Genomic DNA, 10,005 nt, shown 5'->3' with positions numbered 1-10,005 from the left:
ACAGAAGCTCTTTTGCGGGCATTCTGCAAACTTTCTCAAATCTTCCGTTTTGGGCAAGGGACACAGCTGAGTGGTACATCATCTGCTTTAAATGGAGAAGGTCCCATGTTCAAACCCTGGCACCTCCAGTTAGGGCTGGGAGAGATCCCCATGTGAAACCCTGGACAGTCACTGCCAGTCAGTGCAGACAATACCAATGGTGTGACTCAGTGTAAGGCAGTTTCCTATGCTCCTGAATCTGCAAAATAGGGCAGGATGTAAATCTCAATTAATGAATATTACACAGGAAGAGACAGACGTGCTGCTCTTTTCCTGCATTTGAATACGTTTCTGGGCCAAAATGCATATGTAAAGATTAACCATAAGCTTGCTGATGACACAGTCAGCCTACTATAATAAATGTTATGATTTTGGATTCTAAAATAGTTACAGACCTGTCAAAACAACGTATAATGGTCAATACTTAATGCAATTACTTTGGCAAGCTAATGGCAAGGATATACTATCCTCCACAAAGTCCTGTGGTTATGGGATGCATATTTCCAGGGCTACATATTAAGCATATTTGCATAATTTAACTCTTGCTTTTCATGGGGAAAGGAAAATACTGCACAGTACTAAAGCTCTCTTTGTACTCAGCTGTCGAGTCCACTTGCTGTACTCAGCCGTTGAGCTCACCAGTGTCAGAGCTCACCAATATGGTGCCCGTTGGTACCACGGTGCCCTTGAGATCTTCTCCCAGTGCCCACAAAGCCTGTGAGCCCCCCCCCAACCCCACTTTTGTGATGTGGGTGGTTACCTGCCTTGAAAAATGCATGGAGCTGAAGGAGGAAATTGGAAGAGACACTCTTCCCCACTTCCTCTTTTTAGCCCTATGTACTTTTCAAAAGTTCATAGACATGGGTGGCGCTGTGGGTTAAACCACAGAGCCTAGGACTTGCCAATCAGAAGGTCGACAGTTCGAATCCCCGCGATGGGGTGAGCTCCCATTGCTCGGTCTCTGCTGCAAGTAGATAAATAGGTACCGCTCCGGCGGGAAGGTAAATGGCGTTTCTGTGCGCTGCTCTGGTTTGCCAAAAGCGGCTTGGTCATGCTGGCCACATGACCCGGAAGCTGTACGCCAGCTCCCTCAGCCAGTAAAGCTACACTCCTGCATCTAGTTACTTATTCCGAAAATGTTTGTGTCTCCCCTTGCCTAAATGTTCAAGGCAGCTAACGAAGTAGAAACATGCATGTTTCCCTTGGAGTCTGCCCAAGTGAATGAAGTGCAACTTACTTCTGAGTAAACACGCGCAGGATTGTGCTGTTAGCCTTGCAGAGGTTGACTCAGTTTGTTGCGCATACCTCCAAGCTGACTCACAAGGCCATTGGTTACAATATACCTGTATATGTAAAGGTAAAGGTACCCCTGACTGTTAGGTCCAGTCGCGGACGACTCTGGGATCACGGTGCTCATCTCGCTCTATAGTCCAAGGGACCCGGCGTTTGTCCACAGACAGCTTCCAGGTCATGTGGCCAGCAGGACTAAGTCGCTTCTGGCGAACCAGAGCAGTGCACGGAAATGTCGTTTACCTTCCCGCCAGAGTGGTATCTATTTATCTACTTGCACTTTGACGTGCTTTCGAACTGCTAGGTGGGCAGGAGCTGGAACTGAACAATGCGAGCTCACCCCGTCATGGGGATTCGAACCACCGACCTTCTGATCAGCAAGCCCAAGGCTCAGTGGTTTAGACCACAGCGCCACCTGCGTCCTTACCTGTATATGTAAACTCTCTCAAATTGCCTACTGTGCTCCATTAAATCAGAGCTCAAAAATCTTTTGTCTCATACTAAGCTCCTCACAAATTAGGCCAGTTAGCAGTGGAGGCTGGTCCATATGGGCAGATGGGGGCACTGCCCCACTGACCTCAATCTGTCTCCATCCAGTACTTGCCAGGCTGCTTTCTTACATTCAGTCCAGTTTACCAGCCTCCTCCTCAAGTCTGAATTTTGCGCTTGTAGAATGTGGCAGGAAGCAGAATGAGGATAAACCTAGAAGAAGTTGGCTCCACCTGTTGGTGGCTCTGGCTCCACCTACTGTTGGCCTCCAGCCCCGTCTTCTGCCCTACCAGGCCCAAAGTTTCCTTGCTATAATAAAGCATATAAATCACACATCTACACACTAACAATGCAATCCTATACTCCCCACCCCCCTACTCAGAATCAGGTGTCACTGATGTAAATGGGACTTTCCACCTAAGTAAATGGGGCTTTTCCGCCTAAGCGTCCAGCATTGCATCTTAAGTTCAGCTACTGGAGTTGCACTTAGAACAGCTGCTGGATCAAAAGCTGAGGAACTATCAGGAACACAGTCTTGAAAGTTTGTTTAGTTCAAAGCAGAAATTAAAAGCTTAACATTGAGCTACTTTTTTTCCATAGCTGAACAAAGAAATAAGAGTGTTTCACTTTCTGTTTGAGGTAGCCCGGGCATCAGTGAGTAAGTTCAGGGTCTCCCTTTCATTTTATTTAAGGGATCACATTGTTGCAAAAAAAACAAGCCAACCCCGATTTCTCGATTGCGAAAGACACTTGCAGTCTGTTTCACTGGTACAGTGGTACCTTGGGTTACAGACACTTCAGGTTACAGACTCCACTAACCCAGAAATAGTATCTTGGGTTAAGAACTTTGCTTCAGGATGAGAACAGAAATCGTGCAGTGGCAGCGTGGCACAGCAGGAGGCCCCATTAGCTAAAGTGGTGCTTCAGGTTAAGAACAGTTTCAGGTTAAGAACGAATTAAGTACGTAACCAGAGATACCACTGTAGTTTTAAAAAGTTCCCCTTTCCCCCATTCCAGTTTAATACTGGGGAGAGAGGGGAGCAAGTACAAACCTGTGCTGGGTGTGGTCCAGCAAACATACCTAGATATGGAACGAGCTGAACTTTTGAAGGATGAACCAGCAGAAACAGCTTGGTATGTCCAAGAGTTACGGAGTAGTACTGAAAGCCTACACACAAGTCTCAAAAACAAAATCTAATTTGTAGCTAGCTCCAATCCCCTGAAATTCCAAAGTGCATAAAACATCTAAATCAAAGCCAGGAATCCCCAAACTGTGTACCATGCTCGTCTGCCAGACAAATTTGCAGTGCCACTCTATACTTGGAAACAAGCCCTATTGAGTTCAATGGGATTTACTCCCAAGTAACAGAGTACAAGATTGCAGCCTAAGCCTCACTTACTAAGTAGGACTTAATTCTGAGTAAGCATGCATAGCACTGTGCTGCTCAAGTTGCTATCCTGTGCAGAATTAGGCTGTGATCCTACAGGTAAGGTAAAAGGTAAAGGCCCCCTGGACAGGAAAGTCCAGTCAAAGGCGACTATGGGGTTGCGGCACTCATCTCGCTTTTCAGGCCAAGGGAGCTGGCGTTTGTCCACAGACAGCTTTATGGGTCATGTGGCCTACATGACTAAACCACTTCTGGTGCAACGGGACACAGTGACAGAAACCAAAGCGCACGGAAATGCGTTTACCTTCCCACCACAGTGGTACCTATTTATCTACTTGCACTTGTGTGCTTTTCAACTGTTAGGTTGGCAGGAGCTGGGACAGAGCAATGGAAGCCCACTCTGTCATGGGGATTCGAACTGACGACCTGCTGATCGGCAAACCCAAGAAGCTCAGTGGTTTAGACTACAGCGCCACCCGCATCCTTTTTACATGATCCTACATCACTTACTTGCAAGCACAAGCACATCTAGGATTACAGTGAAGCACACACAAGTCCGTTGTTTTAAACAGTCTTTTGCTTATCTAACACTACAAACAATCGTGCTGTTGGACTTGAATATTAAGCAACATACTAGTAATCCCTTGGTATGTGGATACACACACAAACAGACAACAGTGTCCAAATATTTAACAGCAAACCTCCAATAAATGTAAAGGTCTCATCAGGCAACAAGCAGAATTGTTAAATAAGTAGCTTTTGCATAAGAAGCCAAAGAGCTGGAAAGAGAAAAAGACGGCAGATCCTACAACCAACGCTAACATAAAAAGGAAATTGCAGGGAGTTCGGAGAGTTCCAAGACCTGGCAGGAAACCAAGAAATTCAAAGCAAAAGCCTGAAACTTCAGAGCTCACTCCCATGCCTAAATATAGCCTCTCCCATAGCATATGGCATGGCAAAAAATCATTTACAGTACATAGGGCTGCAGAGCCAGCTAATATTATTAGTGGTTCAGTCTGTGTCAGCGTGAATAAATTAACAGGCCAACCAAACCCGGAGTCCAAGCAGTATTTGGGGAGTTTCAGCGGAATGACAATGTCAGAAAGATGGCAAAAAATATACATGAAAGGCTTATGACTCTCTCAAACACCCTCCCAATAACATATAGATCAGTCTTTAGTCTTCCCTCAACAATACCCTCCTTTTCTTACATCCTGCCCTGCGGATGGCACAGCCTGTCGATTTCCTGTCCCCTCAAAGTCACATTTGAACCATGCATTAATAAGCACTATGATACCACTTTAAACCAGGGGCAGCAACTATAGGAGCAGAAGGAGCTTTGCCCCCCTGTATTGGTCAGTGGCGTAGCGTGGGGGGTGCAGGGGGGGCCGGCCGCACCGGGTGCAACATCTGGGGTTTAGGGTTAGGGGGCGCAAATCCACGGGTTAGGGGGCACAAATTACTTGCCTTGCCCCGGGTGCTGACAACCCACGCTATGCCACTGGTATTGGTGGGGAGGAGGCTGAGCTCCTCCCCCAGTACTGAGGGGGCCACTATCCCGTTGCCACCAGGCAAACGCTCTTGCGCCAGACAGGGGCGGGGCACACGAAGGGTGAAGCTCGCCCCCGCTGCCATGCAAGCGCTCGTGTGCACAGGTGGGACGAGCCACGAGACGCTGCTCCCCCCCCCCAGGATTCTGAGAGATGTTGTTTGTTAAGGGTGCTGAGAACTGTTATCCACCTTGGATCAAATCTATGCTTCCAGGGGTCATAAGAAAGCTGCAGAGATAGTGCAGGATAGTGTGCACCCCGGAATTGATCTCTTTCAGCTTCTGCCTTCTGGAAGAAGGTACAGGGTTATAAAGAGTAGGACTAGCCGCCTGCAGTGGTGTAGCGTGGGGGGGTGCAGGGGGGGCCGGCCGCACCGGGCGCAACATCTGGGGGTTAGGGTTAGGGGGCGCAAATCCACGGGTTAGGGGGCGCAAATTACTTGCCTTGCCCCGGGTGCTGACAACCCACGCTATGCCACTGGTATTGGTGGGGAGGAGGCTGAGCTCCTCCCCCAGTACTGAGGGGGCCACTATCCCGTTGCCACCAGGCAAACGCTCTTGCACTAGGCAGGAGCGAGGCACACGAAGGGTGAAGCTCGCCCCCGCTGCCATGCAAGCGCTCGTGTGCACAGGTGGGACGAGCCACGAGACGCTGCTCCCCCCCCAATGTGGGGGGCAAGTTGGCACCCCTGCTTTAAACAGTCATGGCTCCCCCCCCCCCAGGATTCTGAGAGATGTTGTTTGTTAAGGGTGCTGAGAATTGTTATCCACCTTGGATCAAATCTATGCTTCCAGGGGTCATAAGAAAGCTGCAGAGATAGTGCAGGATAGTGCACACCCCGGAATTGATCTCTTTCAGCTTCTGCCTTCTGGAAGAAGGTACAGGGTTATAAAGAGTAGGACTAGCCGCCTGCAGTGGTGTAGCGTGGGGGGGGTGCAGGGGGGGGCCGGCCGCACCGGGCGCAACATCTGGGGGTTAGGGTTAGGGGGCACAAATCCACGGGTTAGGGGGCGCAAATTACTTGCCTTGCCCCGGGTGCTGACAACCCACGCTACGCCACTGGCCGCCTGAGAAACAGTTTTTATCCAAATGCAATTCTGGTTTTAAACGCAGTGTAAGGTAGTCTCTGTGGGAGTATATTGTATTTAATTATGGGGTATCAGAGTTTTTAGGGGGCTAACCAGGCTGGGATAGCAGGCTTGTTGGTTTTTGAATGTCAGGTGTAGATTTTTTCAATTTCGTTGTTCTGTATGGGACAATGACAATAAAGATTATCGTATCGAATTGTTAACAAACGAGAGGCAATGGAGCGTGCCTCCAGGAGTGAAGTCAAACCGCTGCGCTAACAGCAGCAAAATGACCTCCCTGGGTGCAAGCCTGTGCAGTGTGCATGGAGGTCGTGGGCTGCCCAGACAACAAGACCCCCCCCACACACACACCTCACTGATGTGGTCCAAAGGAAAGCATAGCAAGACGCTTGTCACCCACTTGACTGCAGGACCTGTATGATACTGCTTTAGGCCACAGCTGCAGTACCATACCACTTTAAACAGTCATGGGTTGGCCCAAAAAATCCTGGGAGGTGCTGAAAATTGTAGAGGACCCTTATCCCCGCCCCCCAGTGGCATAGCGTCAGTTGTCAGCACCCGGGGCAAGGCAAGTAATTTGCGCCCCCTAACCCCTAACCTGCCGCTGCTGCCAGCTTCTTCTTGCTGCTGCCTGGTCTGGTCTGGTGTGGTTCTCTCCTGCGCTCAGCGCTGCGCTGGGCGGCCGCTGCACTGTCCCTCCCCCAGATAGTCCCTCGCTCTCTCTCTGCACCGCATGCCAGGCACCCACTCCCTCCACAGTGGGCAGCGACCCGGCGGATCGGATTCGCACAGCCAGCACTGCAGTGAGAGAGAGTGAGTGAGCCAGGTAGGGGCAGAGAGCTGCGAGTGTGAGCGCGCCCCCCCCAGATGTTGCGCCGGGTGCGTCCGGCCCCCCCTGCACCCCCACGCTACGCCACTGCCGCCCCCTCACAATCTCTAGAGTTCCCTGTGGAGAGGGATTGCTCTTTGAACTACTCAGAACCATGTTTGATGTATTAGAGGATTTTAATATTTTTTTGGAAGCCGCCCAGAGTGGCTGGGGAAGCCCAGCCAGGTGGGCGGGGTACAAATAATAAGTTATTATTATTATTATAGCTGTCAACTTTTCCCTTTTCTTGCGAGGAATCCTATTTGGAATAACGGAATTTCCCTTTAAAAAAAAAGGAAAACGTTGACAGCTATGCCGAGAACTGAACTGTACCTCTCTGAGGGGGAATTGTACCTAACAAATCTCCGCACCCTTGAGAAACTACATGTCCCAGACTTCCTTGAGTGAAGCCATGGCTGTTTAAACTGGCATATTTTTAATGTGTAGTGCGGACAACAATGTACAGTGCAGTGCAAATGGAGCCTGTGTCGCCACCTTATAAAACACAGCAGGGAGGACAGGCACAAAACTATAATTTTGTGCCTGTCATTGGCTCTGACTCTACCTGCCCTTGGCCTGCATTTCCAGTCCCAATGGATCCCAGTCACTAAATAATAATAATAATTTTAAAAAATTATTTATACCCCGCCCTTCCCGGTTCAAAAACTGGGCTCAGGGCAGCTAACAACAAATTTTAAACACTTTAAAACGCTTAATTATAAAAGCAGCATAAAATACAGTATAAAAGCATGAATAACAATAAAACTCAAAAATCAATTTAGGGGAAATAAGCAATTGGATAATCCCCAGGGCTAGCTGGCTGAATTGGTCCTACTTGGGCTGGCGAGGAGGCCAGGGGAGAATTAGCTGTGGGGTCTCAGAGTGGGTGATCTTCATAAAAGGGGAGGGGGAGGGAAGAGAAGAGAAGGGAAATAAAAGACCAGGCTGAATTCAAATTAAAGGCCAGGCGGAATAGCTCTGTCTTACAGGCCCGACAGAAGGAGGTTAAATCCTGAAGGACCCTAGTCTCCTGGGACAGAGCATTCCACTAAGTCAGAGCCATCACTGAAAAGGCCCTGGCCCTGGTGGAGGATAGTCTGACTTCCTTAGGGCCTGGGACCTCTAAACTATGGTTATTCATGGACCTTAAGGTCCTCTGTGGGGCATACCAGGAGAGGCGGTTCCATAGATATAAGGGCCCTAAGCCACTGTGTGAAGAACCCTGAGAAAGCAACAGAACACACGTAGAACTCCCTTTGGACGTTGCCCCAAGCTTTCTTTTCATTGAACACTTTGCCATCCATTCACTACCATAGATCCCTAACCCTGCGTGCACTTTCCTCGGGATACTGTGTACAAATGTAGCAAACAGGAAACCCACTTTCACAAACTACAACTGAGCTGCAGGATCGAATACAACTAGAACTTGGCCGAATTGCCACAACACCACCACCATTTTCTTTTTCTAGCAAAAATGAAGGGCAGGCTACATACAGGATAAGGGCTAGTACAGTGGTACCTCGGGTTACATACGCTTCAGGTTACATACGCTTCAGGTTACAGACTCCGCTAATCCAGAAATAGTGCTTCAGGTTAAGAACTTTGCTTCAGGATAAGAACAGAAATTGTGCTCCGGCAGCGGGAGGCCCCATTAGCTAAAGTGGCGCTTCAGGTTAAGAACAGTTTCAGGCTAAGAACAGATCTCCGGAACGAATTAAGTACTTAACCTGAGGTACCATTGTACATCCTAGATTGAAGATCAGTGAAGCAAGAGCTGGATTAAATGAAGTCAGGTAAACCCGATATAATCTCAGCTCAAACCTGAGCTATCTAAACTGCATTTTTAAATACACAGTACTTACGAGAAGGGCTGTAGCTCAGTGTTAGAACATCTGCTTTAAACGCAGAAGGTGCCAGGACTGGGACGGACCCTTGCCTGAAACCCTGGAGGGCTGCTGCCAGACAGTGCAGACATTACTGAGCTTTATAGACCAATGGCCTCATTCGGTGTGAGGCAGCTTTCTATGTTCCTAAAAGGAAACAGCTATATAGACAGCCCTGTTCTCTTCCAATGTAGGGTAGACACTTTTTTTCTAATTGGCAGAGACCCTAGGACTTTTTACACAGCTACCCCAGGCAGAAATTATATAGGCACAGCATTGATTTGCAGTGGTAAGAAATGGTTCCCCTGTTGGGGTTTTGCCTGTTCACCCATCTGTTATACAAACACTAAAACAAATTCTCTTGCATTTAACAATTGCTTTTTTTAAAAGGGACACTTATAGCTCTCCTCTTCTTTAGCCACCCCAGGCTCCTTTGGAAGGGCAGGATATGTAGTCGATGAAACAAATATACAAGAAACAAGCCAACAAGCTTGTTGTGGGTATTTACTGGTTTGGTAACGTAGCATAGGAATAAGCCACATGCTTCCAAACGGAAAAATAAGATCAACAAACTATTTTGATCCCCCAGCAAGTTTCAGAATCTGTACACAAACCACAAAGATAAGATGAAACCCACAAATATGGTGCATCTTGGTTACTTTTTTTAAAAAGGCACCTAAAAGTTTTACTTCCAAAGCAGACAAATACTGCCTTTTCCAGAATTGCACATAGCTACTTGATTGTATGGCACATCCAAAGTCTACAGCTGAGCAGCTATGGATGGATGATTTAGGCAGACTCCCTCCCCCTGCCCTGCTCACCAAGTTACCCAATAGCTTTACTTCAGCAGGTGAAGTAGAAAATTAGTTTATGGAGTGTAACGTTTACCCTTTTTCAGCCGGTGTGCTATATTGGCCCATTGCAACCCCTCCAGGGGCTGCATGCAAGCAATGGGTGCAGTCACCACTAGGGATCAGCAAATATGCAGATTTTAGCTTCTAATTTCTGAAATTCAGTTTCCCACATCAGTTTGCTGATGCTATGGGAAAGCACACCTTGGTTTAAGAACGCTTTGGTTTAAGAACGGACTTCCGGAACGGATTAATTTGGTAAACCAAGGTACCACAGTACAGTGGTACCTCAGGTTACATACGCTTCAGGTTACAGACTCCGCTAACCCAGAAATAGTGCTTCAGGTTAAGAACTTTGCTTCAGGATGAGAACAGAAATCATGCTCCAGCGGCGCAGCGGCAGGCCCCATTAGCTATAGTGGTGCTTCAGGTTAAGTACAGTTTCAGGTTAAGAACGGACCTCCGGAACGAATTAAGTACTTAACCCGAGGTACCACTGTATATATATTGTTAGGAAAGTGTGGATATATGTAGATAAATTAATAATAACACCCCTCCC

The 10,005-nt window shown here is 48.0% G+C and overlaps 1 long non-coding RNA gene across 1 annotated transcript; it reads left to right on the top strand.

Moving 5' to 3' along the window:
* The first annotated feature begins 5,616 nt into the window (after positions 1-5,616).
* On the top strand, positions 5,617-6,051 carry LOC309356448. The gene is made up of 2 exons (XR_014162801.1): positions 5,617-5,670; positions 5,829-6,051. It is a non-coding gene; the product is annotated as an uncharacterized lncRNA (long non-coding RNA).
* The last annotated feature ends 3,954 nt before the right edge of the window (positions 6,052-10,005 follow it).

Source organism: Podarcis melisellensis (genome assembly GCF_964234715.1).
Source record: "Podarcis melisellensis genome assembly, chromosome: 14".
Lineage (NCBI taxonomy): Eukaryota > Metazoa > Chordata > Lepidosauria > Squamata > Lacertidae > Podarcis > Podarcis melisellensis.
This window is presented reverse-complemented; position numbering and strand designations above follow the sequence as displayed.